This window comes from Typopeltis vanoorti, chromosome 6 (genome assembly GCF_054136105.1).
Source record: "Typopeltis vanoorti isolate ZY-2024b chromosome 6, IOZ_Tvanoo_1.0, whole genome shotgun sequence".
Lineage (NCBI taxonomy): Eukaryota > Metazoa > Arthropoda > Arachnida > Uropygi > Thelyphonidae > Typopeltis > Typopeltis vanoorti.
Genome location: NC_143554.1, coordinates 133,998,926 through 134,021,974, shown reverse-complemented (window position 1 = coordinate 134,021,974; position 23,049 = coordinate 133,998,926). Strand labels below are relative to the sequence as shown.

The window sequence follows — 23,049 nt, the reverse complement described above, 5'->3', positions numbered from 1 at the left end:
CTTATTACACTAATGATACATGATGAGCAACAGCTATATGACAGCTACTTTGCAACAGTGGTGTAATTGAAAATAACCAAATACACATAATTCATTATATTGCTAATGTATATTACAGCATCTGAAGTACTTAAATTAGTACTACAAATGAATATACTATGCATTATAATTTTTAATTTTAAAATTATAATTATTTTTCTGAATTATTATAAAATGACTTTCAAAAATACCATAATTTTATATTGGTATCTGTAATAATAAAGAAAACTCCTTGATAACTTGATAATGCAGGTAATTAATTTTCATATGACAGGAGATTAATTATTTTGGCATTTCTATATTACCTTACATTATTATTACTACATTATTATACTTTTCAGTATCCTTTTCTCTTAATTTTTGTAGATAAGCTTATACACTGGTTATACATAGCTTTTGATTTTTCAGGAAATGACAAAGTATACTAGAATATTATTTAAAAAACTTTAATCAATACCTTCCTATATTCTGGCAATGTTACGTTGCCAAAATATAGGAAGGTAATATATGAATGCTGAAACGACCTACTTCAGTTTGTCAGCAACCCAGCACACAGTTTTCCAGATGATAGCACATTGCATTCCTCCTTTTCATTTGACAAACCTTACATTACACAAATCACCTCAACTTACAGAATATCAACCTCAACTGCCTTTAGTTCTGATCTCCAGGTCAGCCTCCACTGGGGTTCAGATAACCTTAGTTTCAATCCTACCAAAGCCTGACTCTTACCTATTTCCCACAGAAAAAAAACCTATTTTCTTCCAGTATTATCCTTGACAACACTCAAATCCCTAAACAAAATGAGATTTCTCTTCTTGGAATCACCCTGACATCAAACCTCTCCTGCATAAACAAATCACAACCATTTCTCCTCAGCTTCCAAAAAACTAGGATATCTCTGTCACTCAAGGCATTACTTCACCTCCAAACAGTTGTTAATCTTATGTAAATCACAAATTCATCCAACTACTGCTCTCACATTTGGGATGAGGCCCCCAAGAACTACCTAAAATATGTAATATGTAATAAAAGGGCAATAAAATTGATTAATAACAATCTCTTACCAACTCACTCCATCCACAATCATTTGGTTTTAACAATATCTACCTTCTCTAATGCATATTACAGATTATTTCCATGGCAAAAGTTCACATGAAATAGCATCTATAATTCCTTCTCACTCCACTAAATCCTTGGAACCTGTGCAACTATCATCCAACATCCCTCCAGTACAACTCCAAACCCACAGAACAAGTTTCTTTTCCTCCTACATCTCTGCTACTACTGCTATTTTGTGGAACAGTCTCCCCCTTATGTGTTTCCCAAGAAATGCAGTGTAGAGACTTTCAAATCAAATGTAAACAAGTTTCTCCTCTCCTACCCCACTTACCCATACATGGTACTAATGTGCTGTAGGTTGATCAACCATCCTCTCACATATGGGCTCAACATAAAAAAAAAAAAAAATCATAAATAAAATTGTAATTCATTTAGCTATTTAGCATTCATCAGTTGGAAACACACTGGTTTAGATACAAAGGGATGTTCTGAATTTAGTTTAAGTTCTGAATGAGATTACCTTCCTATATTTTGGCAATGTAACATTGCTGAAATATAGGAGGGTATTGATTAAAGTTTTTTAATTAATATTCTATTATACATTGTCATTTCCTGAAAAATTAAATCTATACATAACCAACATATAAGCTTATGTACAAAAATTAAGAGAAAAGGATACTAAAAAGTATAATGAATATACAAAGATGATGAGCTAAAACATGCATTTACAAAAGTGAAAATTGGAAAGGCACCTGGTCTTGATAGAATATAGAATACTAACAGACATATTAAAAAAATGGAGGGGGATCTCTTGCATATAAAACTAGAAGAATTATATATTGAGTGTTTAAGAAAATGAAGAGCTGAAAACTGGAATACTGGAAAAATCATCTTAGTACAGGAAAGGTGATGATGTTGAAAGTTTATTTTTCACTTGGTTAGACAATAATAAATTTAGTTTAATCCTTTATCCAAGTGTGAGCAAACAAGGTTTGGGTCTGAAAATATCTTCAGGACTTCAGGTCAGGTAGTACAACACCGGGCAGTTTGTAGTAAAGGTGGACCAAGCTAACATCACTCCTATCTCAGTATCTACCGTAATGCAAAACACATCTCCTTGCAGATATGTATAATGTTATGTATTAAGGGAAGGGCCACTACCCAGACTAGTTTCGACCTTTATTGACGTCTCTTCAGTGGGAGCCAGGCCCAGAAGTGGAGATACCAGGCAGAAGCAATCGCGAGGTCACCTTTACCTATAGGAGTTGCCAAAAGGTGTGCCACCTTTTTATTAAATTACTCTGGATTAAACTACCTGACCCCAGTCCTGAAGATATTTTCAGGCGTAAACTTTGTTTGCTCACACTTGGATAAAGGATTAAACTAAATTTATTATATTATAGCCTAATCAAGTGAAAAATAATTCTCTAAATCCAAAATAATTTAATAAAAAGGTGGCACACCTTTTGGCAACTCCTGGAGGTAAAGATGACCTCGTGATTGCTTCTGCCAGGTATCTCCACTTCTGGGCCTGGCTACTGCTGAAAAGACCTCAATAAAGGTGGAAACTAGTCTGGGTAGTGGCCCTTCCCTTAATGCATAACATTATACATATCTGCAAGGAGATGTGTTTTGCATTATGGGAGATACTGAGATAGGAGTGATGTTAGCTTGGTCCACCTTTGCTACAAGTTGCCCACTGTTGTACTACCTAACTCCAGTCCTGAAGATATTTTCAGGTGCAAACTTTGTTTGCTCACACTTGGATAAAGGATTAAACTAAATTTATTATAGGAAAGGTGATAAAACTGATAAAAGAAATTATAGAATCTATAACCCTTTTCCCAGTCCTTCATAAGCTTTTTGCAAAAATGATAGATGGCAGAATAAACAATATATTAAATTTCCATCAACCAAAAAAAAAAAAAAAAAAAAGACCAGGCAGGTTTCAGAACACCCTTCTCAACTTTAGATCATTTACAAGCCTTAAATCAAGTAACGGAATAAACAAAATAATATAACATACCAATTCGTTTGCTTTCACAGATTATGAAAAAGCTTTCGATTAAACAGATGTGTAAAATGCTTGAAGATTTAAAACATATAGGAATAGACGATGTTCATATTAACTCAGAGTTCAAAAGTAATAAATTTAAATAGAAAAGAAAGAGAAACAAAAAGAGCAATCAGACAGGGGACTATCTCACCAAAATTATTTGCTAGTCCTTGATATGACATGAGAAAACTGAACTAGGAGAACAACTGAACAGAGGACTGAATATTGATGGAGAATACTTAAGCAATTCATATCATACTAATAGCAACATCACCAACAGAACTAGAACCCATGATTACTGAATTAAATGAGGTAAGTTTGGAGATAGGCCTACTTATAAATATGGATAAATCAAAAATAATGTATAGAGAAAGTACTCCAGAATGAAAATAAATAAAAGAAAGATCGAAATAGGTCATAAAAATATCTAGGACAAATCATTACAACCAATGATAAACTTGATAATGAAATTTCGGCTAGAATAAACAGCAAGATGGGCAGTTTTAACCATTACAGAGATATATTTAAAAGAAATTTAACAAACTGCCTAAAAAGGATCTACAACCAGTGTGTACGCCCAACAATGACCTATGGTAGTGAAACCTAGAGCCTGACGAAAACACCTGGAGAAATTGAAAACACTCATGACAAAAAAAATTAAACATGGAAAGAGCCATTTTGGAAATAACACATATAAAAAAAAAATTAATACTTGGATTAGGAAGCAAACAAAGGTGATGGACACTAAATTAGTAATACTATGCAATAAATGGTTCTGGGCAGGACATGTGATGAGAATATCTAATCAACAGATGGATGCCAAGAACTGGTTATCAGAAACCAGGTGGTGGGAGAAGCTTCCTGCTTCTTCCTCACTTACTGTTTGTTGTGCCTGCATGCACGTTTCTTGTTCTTAAGTTTCTTGAAAATGGCAACGTGACATTGCCGAAATATTGAAGTATATTAAAATTTATTTTAATGTATGTCCTAGTATAATTTAATGTATCTCCTTAAATTATTTAGTAAAAAATGAGTATAATAATATTTATGGTGACTTGCAGTATTGTTGTAATTACCAAGAATTATTATACCAATCATTATCAACAGCTTTCTTCAGTCCGCTGCTGGATTATTGCCTCTCCATGCTTCTTCCATTTTGGCTGATCTTGTGCATCTTCCCACCATAAATGTTCATAACATCTTATTATCTCATCATCCCATCTTACCACTAGTAAGATGGGATGATGGGTTATCAAGAACTGGTTATCAGAAACCTGATAACCAGTTGGTAATTACAATAACGAGTTGGTAATTACAACAATACTGCAAGTCACCATAAATATTATTATACTCATTTTTTACTAAATAATTTAAGGAAATTACAACATCCACTAGGACACACATTAAAATAAATTTTAATATACTTCATTATTTTGGCAACGTCACGTTGCCATTTTCAAGAAACTTAAGAACAAGAAACGTGCACGCAGGCATAACAAACAGTAAGTGAGGAAGAAGCAGAAAGCTTCTCCCACCACCCCTCCTCGCAACAATATGGAGTCATTAAGACACTACACAACAGGGCTAAACTTATCTGTTTAAATGACAATGCCCTAACTACAGAACTAAACCACACTCTCAACACTTTCTCAGCTAATGGCTGGACCCCCCCCCCCCCCCAAAAAAATCCAAAAAATATTGAAACCAGTAACCCCCCCCCCCCAACAAGGATTACTCTAAATCCATCACCATACCTTATATCCGAGACACCTCAGAAAAAATTACAAAAATCCTAAAAAACATGACTTAACTTCTTGTTACAGACCATATAAAAAATTGGCATCCCTTATCCGCTCTACTAAAGACCAACCTCCCCCCCCCCCCCTAGACCTACCTGTATACCAGGTCCCTTGCAGCTGTAAGCTGTCCTACTTTGGCCAAACAGGCAGGACAGCAAATATCAGAATTTCAGAACACAAGGACTACATCCGGTTTCACAAATACAGCCACTCTGGTCTTGCTGACCATGCGCTGGATATCTGCCATTGAATATGGTGGAAGAACAGCAGCTAGAGTGCATGAACAAAAGTAGACTGAATGAACCAACCAATAATAAAAGGTATGACAGGAAAAATAGACGTATGAATGTGAACATGAACAAAATGAAGGATAGAGTGCTGTATGGAGACTCGTTAGTACGAGGTGTGTTAGTAGAGGATTTGACAAAATCGTACCAACCTGGTGCGACCATAAAGGACGTAACTGCGTCTATTAGAGAGCAAAAGGAAAGGGTGAAAGAAATGATTGTTGTGGCAGGTACGAATGATCTGAAAGGAGATAAAATGGAAATGATAGAAGACCTGAATGAATTGTTTGAGGTAGCAAAAGAAAAGAGTGAGAGAGTTAGAATGATTAGTCTTTTGCCACGGTATGACAGTGAAATGTTTAAAAGGAGGGCTATAATTGCAAATGACTTTATGCGTGGGTTATGTATGACGAGTGGTGTGGAATTTGTGGATGTGTGGAGTGAGTTTGATGGGCGAAAGGATCTATATAAGATGGATGGCTTGCATTTGAATGGTTATGGTGTAAGAAGACTTGAGAAAGTGTTGCTGAATGTAGTGGATGTGCAAATTCAGGGAAACTAGATTTGTTAGGGGGGGGGGGGAGTAGAGATACAGTCCTTATGGAGACAGTTGAATGTAAGAATGAATATAATATGCCAGAGCAAATAAGGACAACAAATCTGAGTGGGATAGTTAATATAAGGCATCAAGGTAGGGTTGGGGCTAATGGGGGTCTTAAATTCATGTACACTAATACTAGGAGTATTAGGAACAAGAAGGAAGAGTTTTTGGCCATGGTTGGCACTTCCAGACCACAGGTTATAGGTATTAGTGAAACATGGCTGACTGTAGATGATATAACTAGTGGGATTGAATGTGATGGGTATAGTGTGTTCAGGAATGACAGAGTGAATAAAATGGGGGGAAGAGTATTGTTGATGATAGCTGATGAGCTCCAGCCAAGGAGAATAGAAGTTGAATTGCAGGATAGAGAAAAGAGCACATTTGAGGCCATTTGGTGTGAGATTGTGGCTAGCAGAACTAAATATACAATTGGGTGCTGCTATAGACCAGGTGATGGAAAAGATGGTGGTGACAGTATGCACAAGCAAATAGAAGAAATGGGTGGAAGGAGGGTGATTATTATGGGAGATTTCAACTATGGTCGCATTGATTGGAGTGAGGAGAGGACACACGGGAGGAAGGAACTGGATTTTATGCGGTTATTAAGGGATAACTATCTGCGACAGCATGTAATGGAAAATACTAGGGGTCAGAGAGTGCTTGACCTAGTAATTACATCTGAGGATTTGGCTGTAACAAATATGACCACATTGCCACCAATCGGTGAGAGTGATCATAGGGTCTTAACTTGGGAGGTGGCTAAAGGTGTAGAATTTTCAATTAAGACAGGGTACATGTGGAATTATCGGGCTGGAAAGTATGACAAGCTTAGGAGTTTGATTGGTTCAGTGCCATGGCATGTACAACTGCAAGGACTAGAAGTTGATAGTGCATGGGAGGTAGTTAAGAAGTGCTTGCATGAAGCAATGGCTGACTGTATACCTAGAGTCTGAATAATAAATCAAGTAGGGGTTAAATGGATGAATAACACCATTAAGCTTGAGTTGCAAAAAAAGAAACAACTATGGAGGGAATTTAAGGAGAAGGGTGACCGGCAGGCACATGAACGGTATAAAGCACAGGCCAGAAGGGTGACGAGTGTGGTAAGAAAAGCAAAAAAGGATTACGAAAGAACATTGGCCATGCAGGCTAAAGAGAATCCTAAACAGTTTTTTAGATATGTAGCAAGTAAAAGGAAAAATGTACATGGCAGATTGATTTTAAAGAATGCCGATGGTAGGGAGGTAACTGAATCAGTTGAGATAGTTGAGTTACTGAGTGAGCACTTTGCAAAAGTATATCATCCAGGTGGTGACATTGCAGAAATGAATAAACCAGTAGATTATACGGGAATTGCGGTTAATGAAGTGGAGGTGAGTAGTCTATTGCATAACCTCAATGTCAATACATCTGTGGGATTGGATGGTATACCAGCTCGTGTTGTACGAGAAGCAGCTAAAGAATTGTCAGTACCCTTGACCATTTTGTTTAATTTGAGTCTCGGGTCTGGGTTAGTCCCGAGCGGGTGGAAAGAGGGGAAAATAGTTCCACTGCATAAAGGTGGTTCCAAGACTGCTGTAGTAAATTACCGACCGATTAGCATATCAGGAATCATTGTCAAGGTCTTAGAGAAAATAGTCAAGAGGAAAATACAAGATTGGATAGAAGAAAATGGGATACTGTATCGGGGACAGCATGGTTTTGTGAAGGGTAGGTCATGCCTCAGTAACTTGCTCACGTATTATAACACAGTGACGGCTGAACTGGATAAGGGTAATGGGTTTACGGTGATTCTACTGGACCTTGCCAAGGCCTTTGACAGGATTCCACATGGAATTCTAATCAGTAAATTGCAGCATATGGGAATGGACATAGGGTTGGTGAGATGGATAGGAGGGTGGTTGACGGAGAGATATCAGAGAGTGGTTTACTCGGGAGTAGAGTCCACAAGACGGCCTGTGACTAGTGGTGTGCTACAAGGATCTGTTCTTGGACCACTGCTGTTTAATTTGTTCATAAATGATATAGGAAATGATCTGAGAGGAACAGTTCATTTGTTTGCGGATGATGCGAAGTTGGGTAGGGCAATAGTGAATGCAGATGACGTCAAAATTTTGCAGGATGATTTGGATAGATTGGAGGTCTGGGCTAAGGAGAATGGATGTCAGTTTAATGTGGCAAAATGTAAGGTTATGCATTTTGGGGTGAAAAGATTGGCGGCAGTTTACTGCATTGGTGGAACCGTGCTCCAGGAAATTGATGAGGCACGAGATTTAGGAGTGTTGGTAGATAAGGAATTGAAATTTAGGGGGGGACACATTGCAAAAGTGACCAAAACAGCTCATCAAATCACTTGGTTGCTGAAGAATACGATGACAAGCAGAGACAAGCAGGTTATTGTTCCTCTGTATCGAGCCTTGATAAGACCCCATCTAGACTACTGTGCTCAGATTTGGTCACCTAGGTTTCTTCTTGATGGGGAGGAGGTGGAGAGGATCCAGAGGCGAGTGACCAAGATGATAGCAGGTCTGTGGAATGAACCGTATGAAAACAGGTTGAGGATTTGTGGGTTGCAAAAATTGGTTGATAGGCGGAGGAGGGGAGATATGATTGAGACATTCAAATTACTGAAGGGTTTCTATAAAATTAATTCAGAAGATATTTTTGAGAACAGGGCTGGAGGACTAGGGGACATCCATGGAAACTGGGCAAAAGTGTGGTTAGTAAAGGTGTTAGAGCTGGGTTCTTTACTTTTAGAGTAGTGAATGAGTGGAATGCGCTCCCTGAGTCTGTGGTGGATGCTGTGACAGTGAATGAGTTTAAGGCGAGGTATGATAGATACTGTATGAATGTCAAATAGTTGTGATGAATATGATTTGGGGCCTCCCTCGATGAGTCCAATGACTCCCTGGAGTTGCCCGTAATAATAATAATACACCGTAGTAAATACAAATATGAAAGGCTTTTCATGGAATCAGCTTCAGCCCTAAGAAACAATTTAAATCTCTACAAATCTGGCTGCATGAGACAGCCTGAAATTTGGGAAACCTACATCAGAAGACCTTCAGCCCAATCAACCAAGAATACCAACATTACCCGCTGGGGGCACCATCAGGACTTTAGGAGAAATTAACAGCTTCCTGCTTCTTCCTCACTTACTGTTTGTTGTGTCTGCATGCATATGTCTTGTTCTTAAGTTTCTTGAAAATCGCAACGTGATGTTGCCGAAATATTGAAGTATATTAAAATTTATTTTAATGTATATCCTAGTGGACGTTGTAATTTCCTTAAATTATTTAGTAAAAAATACATAACCAATTTCTCTGAGAATTATTATACTCAAGCTTTATATATTTTATATTGAGATGAGAATGGAGACAATATTTCACATATCTGGAACTCAAAAATTAAGCAATAAAATCAGTTCTCTAATTTATAAAGTAAAATATTTATATATGGTTAATAATACTATCTAAAAATGTTTAAATTTGGTTGCATTCTGGCAATTATACCGTAGATGTCAGCTTTCCACTAAGAAAGTGCCCAATTTTCTATAATCATTCTTAGGACTCATAGCATTTGGAATAATTCCAAATGAGATGACCTCTGGTTCTATTTTTTTTGTTTGCAATACCGTTTTCAATGAGCTAATCATTTATTTCATCGCATTACTGCCAGTACTGTTACAACAGTGAAAAATAAGATTTCTTATTCCACTTTAAACATACACGTTATCTAAATCTTGGTTTTCCAATCAATATAGCTATGTCAAAATGTTTTGTTGTGTTGAAAGTTTATTTTTCACTTGGTCAGACTATAATAAATTTAGTTTATTATAGTCTAAACACTCCTATCTCAGTATCTCCCATAATGCAAAACACATTTCCTTGCAGATATGTATAATGTTATGCATTAAGGGAAGGGACACTACCCAGACTAGTTTCGAACTTTATTAAGGTCTCTTTAGTGGGAGCCAGGCCCAAGTGGAGATACCAAGCATTAGCAAGGTCATCTCCTCCTATAGGAGCTGCCAAACGGTGTGCCACCTTTTTATTAAATTACTCTGGATTTAGAGAAAGATGTTGAAAGTTTATTTTTCACTTGGTCAGACTATAATAAATTTAGTTTAATCCTTTATCCAAGTTTGCACACACTTTATCACTTGGATAAAGTTTCATTAAACTTTCAGGCACAAACTTTGTTTGCACACACTTGGATAAAGGATTAAACTAAATTTATTATAGTCTGACCAAGTGAAAAATAAACTTCCGACATCTTTCTCTAAATCCAGAGTAATTTAATAAAAAGGTGGCACACCGTTTGGCAGCTCCTATAGGAGGAGATGACCTTGCTAATGCTTATGCCTTGGTATCTCCACTTGGGCCTGGCTCACACTGAAGAGACCTCAATAAAGGTCGAAACTAGTCTGGGTAGTGGCCGTTCCCTTAATGCATAACATTATACATATCTGCAAGGAAATGTGTTTTGCATTACGGGAGATACTGAGATAAGAGTGTTCGTATCTTGCTCCACCTTTGCAAGGAGTCGCCCTGTGCTGTACCACTTTACCCCAGTCCTGAAGATACTTTCAGGCGCAAACTTTGTTTGCACACACTTGGATAAAGGATTAAACTAAATTTATTATGTTTTGTTGTGTTCTTTTCAAATTCTCCAGTTTTTTTTTTTTTTTGTTTTTTTTTTTTTTTATCAAGCTCTTAGGTTTCACTACCATAGGTCACTTTTGGGAGTACACACTGATTATAGATCCTTCTTTTTAGGCAGTTTGGTAAATTTCTTTTAAATAAATCTCTATAATGGTTAAAGCTGCCCATCCTGCTATTATTGTAGCCCAAGTTTCATTATCAGGTTTATGGTTTATTAGCTGTATACTTCCCGTCAATACATATGGTTGTGAAATTTGGTCTCTAACAAAAGCACTGACAAATAATTTAGCAACAACACAAAGAAAAATAGAGAGGCTGATGCTAGGCATCACATTAAAAGGTAAGATGCAAAACACTTGGATAAGAAGCCAGACTCTCATCACTGACATCAATCTTCACCACAAACAACTAAAATGGAAATGGTGCACATTTATCCAGAAGAGAAAATGAGCGATGGACCACCATATTAATGAACTGGATTCGAAAAGAAGGGAAATGAGGCAGAGGATATCCTAAAAGAAGTTGGAGTGATGAATTGTCAAATTTTGTTGGGAAAATCTGGTCAACCACTGCCAAGAACAGAGAAAGGTGGAAGGAATTGGAGGAGGCCTTCGTCTAGCAGTGGAAGAGAAAAATTAGTCAAAACACTAAATCAGCTGTATACAAGACAGTATTCAAACCAATTTTAATTTATGAAACTCCAAGAAACTTCAATTTTTGTGAGCTGATTTCTCAAGGATGTTAACTTGCTTAAATTTAGTATCAATGGAGGATAACTTAACATGGAAGAATGAACTGTATAAACAGAGGAAACAATCTTGGGCAGTCTTATTTCACCAGATTTGGTTGATTATTTATGCAACATCTGGAAAAGCAGCATTTCAACACCATTTTTCTCAACCTTGTATCTGACTTTAATTTGTGAATATCTTTGCAGTTTGATTCCATTCTGAAGCAGAATTACACCAATTTCTGCACAAAATAAATTCCATGTATTCCTGCATCAAATTAACAACTAGATGTGAATCCCTTTGTGGATACTTGAATAATCTGTACTTCTACAGTCAGTATTGAATTTTCATTGGCATCCACTTATCTTCTATCCTAAAGGACAGGTATTATCAAAGACTTGTTCATAGAGCTTGCACAATCTGTTCTTCAGATTATCTCTTATGGAAGAATTAAATAAAATAAGAATCTCACTTGACAACTAATGGATATAACAAAACCACCATCCACTGCAAAAACCCTGCAACACTTCTAGGATGTCATTGCTATAAACTGTTCATATTTTTTTAAAATCAATCATTTAGTTAACCTTGAATTACAGAGCTGTACTTGGTTCCCTTGAACTCTATTAGTGCATTCTCTCATTCATTCAGCTGTGACCAAGTCATGAGGAAGTATAATACTCATGCTATGTGACATTCTTGTGATTCATATTTTTAATGTTGTAACCAGTCTTCAATACTCTCCCTGAAAGATGTTCATGTTACAGCGAATGAAATATATAGCAGTCTAAATTTTAATTTCTTCATCAAACTCCTGACATGCACCCTCAAGGGGGTTTACAGGATATGATAGTACTACATGAAAAATTTACAACATTACTAACTTCCTATCTACAATTTTCCTCCCAATCAGTCTGTCACTTGTCAAGACCCCAATCAGATCTTATATTTCTATTGTCTAAAGCACTTTGTACTGTATCAATCCACCTATATCTTGGTCTTCCTCTGGGTCGTTTTCCTGCCAACCTGGCAGAGAACGCTTGTTTTGCTAATCTTTCCTCGCCCATTCTGTTTAAGTGATCATACCACCTGAGATTAGCTCAACTAACGCATTCCTAGATACTGACAATGTCAAGTTCTTTCCTAATATCCTCATTTTTAATATGATATTGCCATTGATGCCATCTGTTCATGCCTCTAATCTTTCTCAGGACTCTCAAATCTGCAGTCTCTAGTCTTTGGTCAAGTGTTTTACTTCTGACCCAGCTCTCAGTTAAATAAGTTAAAACTGGTTTGAACACTGTCTTGTATACAGCTAATTTAGTGTTCTGACTAATTTCTCTCTTATTCCATATGAATTAATTCAATTGACTTCCTACCATACCAGCTTTGTTGATTCTGTTGTTGATTTCTTTAATTTACCATCTTCACTAAAAATCGTGCCTAAGTGGCTGAAATGTTTTAATTGTTCCACAGGTTCTCCATTCACAACACAGTCGACATTTTCAACGATTCTACCTATTTTCATTGTCTTTTTGTCTTTTTATTACTGACCTTCATAATATATCAATTACAACAGTTATTCAATTTAGTCAGGGAATCTTGCAACCTTGTAGTGGATTTATTTAGAAGTATAACATCGTCTGCATAAAGCAAATCGCTGACATTAACATCTCCAATTCTGATTTCATGTTTAATACCACTTTCCTTCATAATGTGATCCATATAGATAATGTACATCCTTCTCTCACACCAGATTTACATTTAACCATCTTCCTGTACTTCCTTCAATTCTAACTGCTGACTTACAACTCAGATAAAGACTAAGTATTGCTTGATATAATTTTCCATTGACACCATATAACTAGCATATTGAATAGCTTCTCTCTTGGCACCTTGTCATATGCCTTTTCCAAATCAACAAAACTTAAATACAGATCTTTGTTATATTCCCATGCTTTCTCGACTATTTGTTGTAAAGTGAAGATCTGATCTGAATCCAGCTTGTTCTTCACCAAGCTTTTCTTCTACAATTCTTCTCAACCGTTTCTCAAGTATACTTGCATATATCTTACCACGAACACTCAGTAGGGAAATACCTCTGTAATTCTCACATTCAGTTTTATTTCCCTTTTTATATATGGGTACTATTAGAGCTCTACTCCAATCATCGGGAATTCATCCCTCTTTCCAGACCTTCTGAACTATGCAGTGCAGACAATGTAAGACTTTTATACCACCATACTTCAGCATTTCTGGTCGAATATTGTCTACTACTGCTGTCTTTCCACATTTCAAGTCTTTGATACCTTTTCTACTTCAAGTATGGATATGTATTCCTGACTGTATGCCTGTTGAGTGTTTTTTACCACTGTGCTATCACTGCTTGTTTCATTTAGTAATTTTTTGAAGTAATTACTCCATACTTCATGGATATCTATTTCTGCTGTTTTCATGTCATCTTTATCATCTCTAACTCCTTTTACAGCACTCTTTCCTCCATTTCTAAGCTTCTTCAACAACCTCCAGAATATCTCTTACCACCTTCTTGATATTTATTTTCTATGTTCTTGCCAAAGTCCTTCCATGAATTCTGTTTAGCTAGTTTTATACAGTGTTTGGCTTTCATTTGTCTCTGTATTCTCTAAGAGCAAAAGCTGACTTATTTGCCAGGAACTTTTGATATGCTTTCTTCTTTTCCTTCACTGTCTCTTTAACTTCCTGTGTCCACTATGGAGTTCTGATCTTTCTATCCTTGCAGACAACCTCACCACATGACTCTCTGCCTGAATCAATCTGGTTCTCTTCAAGGCTTGCCACTGAATCTCCAGGGTTTAGTTCCTGTTCTCAAACTCTTTCATTTTTTATTCTAATTTCTTTTACATGCTAATTGTTTGTTGAAATATACATTACTGAACACATATTTCTATAAAACATCTAGTCCAGATCAGCCCTTGGGCCACTGGTGTTCAATTCATATATTAATGAAATTAGGAAGGATCTGACAGGAGATATTCAATTATTTGCTGAATAACTCAGAGGATAATTGCGATGTTGAAATAAACATTGGTATGTTAAGATAAGGAAGTCAATTTGCCTTTTTACAAGAGCTTAATATGACTGCATCTGAACTAATGTGCACATATCTGGTTCTGAGGGAATGAAGGAACTGGGAGGGGTGGGGGATGTAAAGAAGAGTTTAAAATATCAGGAATATGGAATTTAGATTATAAGGATAGATTGAAAAGTATATAGACTGCAGACACTGGTAGACAGGAGAAAGGGTAGTAATATAAGTCTATAAACTTCTAAAATGGTGTTATAGAATATTGCTTGATGAAATTTTTTTCTGTTATATGGAAGTTTGGGAGATAACAAGTGGACATCTGGAGGCTGCATCTGTTTGCAGTTAAGGAACGAGAGCTAGATTTTTTTTTTTCAAACAGCAAAGAGTGAGTGGATGAATATGCATGTTGAAATATGCATGTATCTAGTGGGAATGTGTTTAAAAGGTATGACAGCTGGTGAGGGTGATGTATGGTTTCATCACTCAATGAGTCCTTGACTCACTGCAGGTCTCTAATAATATTATTACTGTACAATAACGCCAATAATCAGAATTTAGAGCATAAGCATGTTGGTTAGGCTAAAGGCTTATGCTCTAAATTCTGATTATTGGCGTTATTGCTCACTCTTGTGCAACAATTGAAAAAGCCTTCCTTGGACCCTGGATATAATTGGAATGAGATTCTCCAAATTTTAAGTGATACATAAAATACCTTGGATACCAAGTGATACCTTGGATCATATAGAAAAATTACACATGTGCTAGAGGTGCTTAAAATTAATTATTATCCCAAGATCCCAAATGGAGTCAAAGACTCAACTAGAAGGTTCTTTTGTTATACACACACAGCTCATCATATACTATGCTTTTGCTTTAAATACATTCAAACTTTCTGCAGACACTACACTCTCAGGCAATGCATTCCAATCACTTACAACTCTCCATGCAAAAAAACCTGCTTCTCACACCCTCCTTATATAGCTTCAAGGGATGACCTCTTGTTCTCCCACCATTGTATGAAAAACCACTTCAACATTAATCCTATAACAATCCCTTACTAACTTGTACATCTCCATTATATCATCCCTCTTCCTACCAACTAGACTCTGCAAACTGCATCTTCTTGACCTCTCTTCATACTCAACATTCCAGAGACCAGAAACTTAGTCTGAACCTTTTTCAATATCTCTTTGTCCTTTTGAAAACCAGGTGACCAAATATGTGCACAGTGATCCATATGTGGATTAATCAAAGTCTTATATACGTATTAGAATCAGACTCTCCTTACTTCTACAAGTTTATGTCCTCTACGTCATTGTCAAAATTTGTTATGTTGTCCTGAGAGTTCTGGCAACATATTCTCTAAATTTTAGACCCTTATTCCTATCACTCCAAGATCTCTTATTTACTCCACCCTGCAACAATATATCCCCACCTAGAGAAAATTCTACATCCCAACTTTGTTTTTCAAATTTTAAAGCCTAACATTTCGCAAACTAAACTGGCATCCCTACTCCTGTGTCCATTCACTCAGTCTATTCGTCTTCTTGAAAAGCCACACATCTGCTCCACTCCTAATTGATCTTCCCAACTTCCTAGCATCTGTAAACAATTGAATATCCCCATTTAAATCTTCCTCAATATCATTAACACACAGGTTAAACAGCAATTGGGCCTAAAACAGACCCCCAAGGCACACCACTAGTGACTTTCCTCTTCTGAGTATTGCTCCCCCATACACAACTTGCTCATACCTATCAGACAGCCAATCTCTAATCCAATGCATTAGTGTAATACCCCATCTGCTCAAGTTTGACTATTAACTTCTCATGGGGTAATCTATTAAAAGCCTTTGCAAAATCTAAGTATGCCAATGTGTATCCATCTCCCTCATCTAATGCAACTGTCATCTTATTGTAATAAGTAATATGTAGATTACTAAAACATGACATCCCTTCAGCAAATCCGTGCTGTCCATCAAAGATAATACCACTATTGTCGATCCAATTCTGGATCTGGTTCTCATTCATCTCGCCAACACTTTAACTACAACATCTGACATACATATTGGCCCATACTTTGATGCTGGAGTTCTGTCACCTCCCTTATGAAGTGGTACAATCTTCCCTTCCTTCCACTCCTTTGGAATCTGACCCAATGTAAGACTCATTAAACAAATATGCCAAGGTAGATGTCAACTTCTGACACACTCCTTAAAAATACATGGTGATATATCAAGTCCCACAGCCTTATTAACATCAAGTTTGCTTAATTCCCCAAATACATCTTGCTTACTCAGCCAGTCTCTACTCCTCCACTACTCTCAAATTCTCCATGCTGTCACATTCACAAGGATGAAGCACATCTATGAATTGCTCATTAAATATCTCAACTATATGCTCTGCAGCAGTTGTCCTTATACCATTTTATCCAAAACTCATACTGCACTTTTGCTACCCCCCTTACCAACCGAGTCACCCTCCTTGCTGTTTTATTATCTCTCATGTAACTGATTATTACCAGTCATCTTGTTGCCTACATAATGTCTTCTTTCTCTGTATTGCATGCTTAATTTCTACATTCATTCATTTCACATCTACCTTATTTAACTTTCTGACCTGGAATACATTTAGACACTGCTTCTACTAGATTTTAAATGCATCCCCCAAGCAGAAATGATCTCCTTTCCACCTAAAATTTTAAATTTAAAGTTTACTGACTGAATAACTTCTAAATGATATAAAGTGCCTGAGTAAGAAAGTTTACCTTTTACATGATGTTAGAGATAAACAAAAACTCACATTGGAAGATAAGAGAGGAAATTTTACTCTGACATCACATATTACTAGAGGTACTTAATATTCTTAAGGGAATTAAGTTCGCATAGAATATGTAAACAGTATACACTGCAAAAAATGTAATGAATGTACATTTGTAATTAACACCAAATACTTTGCTACTCACAGTATTGTAACAGCACAAGAAAATTCATCAATGTCAGTTAATCCTGTGGCTGATACCATTAAGATTTATAAAATGAATATTAAGAGAAGTAATTAATAATTATCTCTCTTACTATATCTCTCAAAAACATTCAATATTCAACTCTCAATATGATCAATATTTTGAATACAGAAAGAAATATAACTAAAAAAACATTTAACTATACATTTTATAGTTTCATTAGATAAGTGGACTCAGATGTGAAACACCTACAAGTAACACAAAGTAATGATTGTGGCTACTGATAAGATAACTAAGCGATTCTCGATTTCAAATTTATAATAATGGAATAACTCACGTAAAATATTATTTTATAGTAAAATTTTCGCCTGTGTATCACAGGTATCTTCAGTGCATTTATAAAGCTAATTGAACAATAAGTAGCTAATGTAAGATAACTAAAAAGGTCAATAAATTTCCTAACTAAAAAAAAAATATATCATCATCATCATCAAATTCCTGCCATGTACCCTCAAGGAGTGTACAGGATATGATAGTACTACATGAAAAAGAATTACATCATTATTAACTTCCTATCTACAATTTTCCTCCAAATCAGTCTGTTACTTGTCAAGACTCCAACATTATCAGATCTTATATTTCTATCGTCTAAAGCACTTTGTACTGTATCAATCCACCTATATCTTGGTCTTCCTCTGGGTCGTTTTGCTGCCAACCTGGCAGAGAACACTTGTTTTGCTAATCTTCCCTCGCCCATTCTGTTTAAGTGACCATACCACCTGAGATTAGCTCTGCTAACGCATTCCTGGATGCTGACAATGTCAAGTTCTTTCCTAATATCCTCATTTTTAATATGATATTGCCATTGATGCCATCTGTTCACGCCTCTAATCTTTCTCAGGACTCTCATATCTGCGGTCTCTAGTCTTTGGTCAAGTGTTTTACTTCTGACCCAGCTCTCAGATCCATAAGTTAAAACTGGTTTGAACACTGTCTTGTATACAGCTAATTTAGTGTTCCGACTAATTTCTCTCTTATTCCATATGAATTTATTCATTTGACTTCCCACCATACCGGCTTTGCTGATTCTGTTGTCTATTTCAATATTTAATTTACCATCTTCAGTAAAAATCGTGCCTAAATAGCTGAAATGTTTTACTTGTTCCACAGGTTCTCCATTCACAACACAGTTGACATTTTCAATGATTCTGCCTATTTTCATTGTCTTTGTCTTTTTATTGCCGACCTTCATACCATATCTATTACAACAGCTATTCAATTTAGTCAGAGAATCTTGCAAACTTGTAGCAGATTTATTTAGAAGTATAACATCATCCGCATAAAGCAAAGAGCTGACACTAACATCTCCAATTTTGATATCATGCTTAATACCACTTTCCTTCATAATGTGATCCATATAGATAATGAATAACAGAGGGGATAATGTACATCCTTGTCTCACATCAGATTTAACATTAAACCATCTTCCTGTACTTCCTTCAATTCTAACTGCTGACTTACAACTCAAATAAAGACTAAGTATTGCTTGATATAATGCCCCATTGACACCATATAACTGCAGCGTATTGAATAGCTTCTCTCTTGGCACCTTGTCATATGCCTTTTCCAGATCAACAAAACTTAAATACAGATCTTTGTTATATTCCCATGCTTTCTCGACTATTTGTCATAAAGTGAAGATCTGATCCTGACAGTCTCTATTTGCCCTGAATCCAGCTTGTTCTTCACCAAGCTTTTCTTCCACAATTCTTCTCAACCGTTTCTCAAGTACACTTGCATAGATCTTGCCAGGAACACTCAGTAGGGAAATACCTCTGTAATTCTCACATGTAGTTTTATTTCCCTTTTTATATATGGGTACTATGAGAGCTCTACTCCAATCATCGGGAATTCGACCCTCTGTCCAGGCTTTCTGAATTAAGCAGTGCAGCCACTGTAAGACTCTTATACCACCATACTTCAGCATATCTGGTCGAATATCATCTACTCCTGCTGCCTTTCCACATTTCAAGCCTTTGATGGCTTTTTCTACTTCAAGTATGGATATGTATTACTGACTGCATGCCTGGTCAGTGTTTTTTACCACTGTGCTGTCATCACTGCTTGTTTTATTTAGCAGTTTTTCAAAGTAATTACTCCATACTTCGAGGATATCTTTTTCTCCCATTTTCATGTCACCTTTATCATCTCTAATTCCTTTTACAGCACTCTTTCCTCCATTCTTAAGTTTCTTCAACAACCTCCAGAATATTTTGCCACCTTCTTGATATTTATTTTCTATATTCTTGCCAAAGTCCTCCCATGACTTTTGTTTAGCTAGTTTTACACAGTGTTTAGCATTCTTGCATTTGTCTCTATATTCTCTAAGAGCACAAGCTGACTTATCTGACAGGAACTTTTGGTATGCTTTCTTCTTTTCCTTCACTGCCTCTTTAACTTCCTGTGTCCACCAGGGAGTTCTGATTTTTTTATCCTTACAGACAACCTCACCACATGCCTCTCTGGCAGAATCAATCAATGTTTTCTTCAGAGTTTGCCACTGAATCTCCAAGGTTTGATTCCTGTTCTCAAACTCTTTCATTTTTTCTTCAATAATCTTTGTGTATTTTAGTCTACAGTTCACATCTGAGAGCTGCTCAACTTTTATTTGCTTTAAAACTTTCTTACATGTTATTCTTTTCAATATGAAATTCAATTTTATCCTGCTCAAGACTAAATAGTGATCACTTCCAATTTCAAATCCTCTGTACACTCTGGTGTCCTGCACCAGGGAGAAAACATCACTATCAACAATAACATAGTCAATGAGACTTTTCTTATTCCCAGCCTCTTCTCTCCATGTGAATTTGTGCACATTTTTATGTTGGAACATGGTGTTAGTAATAACCAGTCCATGTCCTGAGCAGAAATCCAACAGGTATTTGCCATTATTATTAGCTTTGCTCCTTCCACCAAATTTTCCCAAAACATTTTTGTATGTCTGACAATCACTTCCTACTCTGCTATTTAGATCCCCAACAAGGACCAACTTTTCATTTTTCATTGTGTCAGTTGCTTTTTCTAAACCCTCAAAAAATTCCTCCACTTCTACCTTAGTAGAACCTTCTGTGGGACCTTAGGCACAAATAAGTCTCATTGTCCAGTTCCCCATTCTCATATTTGCCCACATTACTCTACTTGAGACTGCCTGCCATTCAAGAAGATTAGCCTCGTATTTTGTGTTGAATACTATGGCTACTCCTTCTTTTCCTTGACTGTCATTGCCTGAATATAACATATTGTATTTATTGCTCAGAAAGATCTCACCAGTTTTGGTCTTTTTTGTTTCAGTCACCCCTATTATGTCGATCTGGTACTTATCTAATTCCTCAGCTAGCTCTATTTCTTTGCCATTCAGGCTTCTTACGTTGATAGTACCGATCTTTAACTCTGGTGATGTTGAGTTGGGGTTTATTTTCAGATTTTAGGTTTATTTTCTGAAAAAAAAAAAAAAAATATATATATATATACACAATGAAAAGTTAGAAAAGATTAGCTGATTTATAAAGTGTACTATCTCCCATAAAGGCGATAGACGTAAACCATCGGATCTGTTTAAGTTAGGAGAGTGAAGTAAAGTTTCACATGTTTCTTTATAAAGCCGTTCCATGAGAAACCGTCTTTTGTGAAGGACTCTTGTCTTGTTCCAATGAACTCTATATCTAGTGATGATGGCATGTTCTGCAAGTCCAGACTGTTCAGATTCAAGGTATTGAATATAATATAAAACTGGTGTTTTTAGCCGAATAGAGGCAGATCTTCCTGTTTGTCCAAAATAAGATAATCCACAAGAGCAAAGAATATGGTAGACATCTGAATAACTAAGATGTGGAAGCTTGTCCTTTGGAGAAGTGAGAAAGGTGGAGATTTTTCTGAAAGGTCGAAAGGCAACAAAAATATTCAGTGGTTTTAAAATTTGCTATAAGTTCATTAATGCCTTGTACGGGATAGGAATGGCATTATTTTTTCTGTATTTGAAGAGGAAGACATATACTCAAAGCTCTTTTGATTTTATTTAATTATTTGTATGGAGTTCCCTCCCTTTCCCCCCCCCCCCATCCCTATTGGGGCAAGTTGAGCCCCCTCATAGGGGGTTAAGTATTTAATGCTGTAGATCCATGTGTGTTCACGGGGCCGGTTTGCCTGCTTGCAGGATGAAAAACCCTGCTGTCCATGCCCAAGACCAGTTAACTTGGCTATGGCTGAGGAAAATCCTTAAGCTCCTCACATCGGCGACGGGAATCAAACCTAGGACACTCCTTCCCCAAGCATATGGTTGCGAAGCGCAAAGCCACTAGGCTAACTGCACGGACAGCTCTTTTGATGAAGGAATTCTTATATCCATTAGATAAAATTGAGGAAATAATATATTGCAGTTCTTTTTGTAACAGATCATCTGAAGAACAAAAGGAGTAGGCCCGATGAACCAGTGTTTTAATAGTTCCTGTCTTTTGACTGGGATGGTGAAGAGATTCAGCATGGATATAATGGCCTGTATGAGTCTTCTTTCTATAGACTGAGAAATATAGGTTACTATCTGGTTGGCGAAGAATTAAAAGATCTAAAAAGGCTAACTGTTTATTTGATTCTACTTCTTGGGTGAACTGGATCCTTGGATGAAGTGCATTTAACTTACAGAGAAACTGTTGAAGTTCATCAGAAGAGCCATTCCAGATAGCAAAAATGTCATTGACATAACTGAACCAATGAGTAGGTCTGGGAGAAATGTTGTCAAAAATACGTTGTTCAAAGTGCTCCATAAAGAAGTTGGCGATAACAGGAGAAAGAGGATCGCCCCCCATTGCTGTTCCTTCAATTTGTTGATACGACTTGTTTTTAAAGGAAAAATATCCAGAATGTATTACATGTAAAATGTAATAAATAATAAAATGTAATAGTAAATGTAAAAATCAAATATTTTACAATGTCCGAAGGAAATTCTTGTTCCAGTAATTCAATGCTTTCAGATAAAGGAACAACATCTAAACTGATCATAATATCCGAAACGCATCTAAATGAAGATCAGAAATTTTATAAGTAGGACAACCTATACAATCTACAACTGACCTCAACGGAATACCTTTTTAGATCTTTTAATTCTTCGCCAACCAGATGGTAAAATACATTCTCAGTCTATAGAAAGAAGACTCATACAGGCCCTTATATCCATGCTGAATCTCATCACCATGCCAGTCAAAAGGCAAGAACTATTAAAACACTGGTTCATCAGGCCCATTCCTTTTGTTCTTCAGACGATCTGTTATAAAAAGAACTGCAATATATTATTTCCTCGTTTTTATCTAATGGATATAAGAATTCTTTCATCAAAAGAGCTTCGAGTAGTTTTAATATGTCTTCCTCTTCAAATACAGAAGAAATAATGCCATTCCTATCCCGTACAAGGCATTAGTGAACTTATAATAAAAGTTTTAAAACCACTGAATATTTTTGTTGCCTTTCGACCTTTCAGAAAAATCTCCACCTTTCTCACTTTTCCAAAGGACAAGCTTCCACATCTTAGTTATTCAGATGTCTACCATATTCCTTGCTCTTGTGGATTATCTTATTTCGGACAAACAGGAAGATCTGCCTCTATTCGGACAGAAGAACACCAGTCTTATATTCAATACCTTGAACCTGAACAGTCTGGACTTGCAGAACATGCCATCATCACTAGACATACAGTTCACTGGAACAAGACAAGAGTCCTTCACAA

General features: G+C 36.4%; 1 protein-coding gene across 1 annotated transcript in view; it reads right to left on the bottom strand.

The window, feature by feature from the left end:
• The window catches only part of Irbp (Inverted repeat-binding protein), a 252,925-nt gene that overhangs the window by 92,595 nt on the left and 137,281 nt on the right, over nucleotides 1-23,049 (bottom strand). The window lies entirely within an intron of this gene.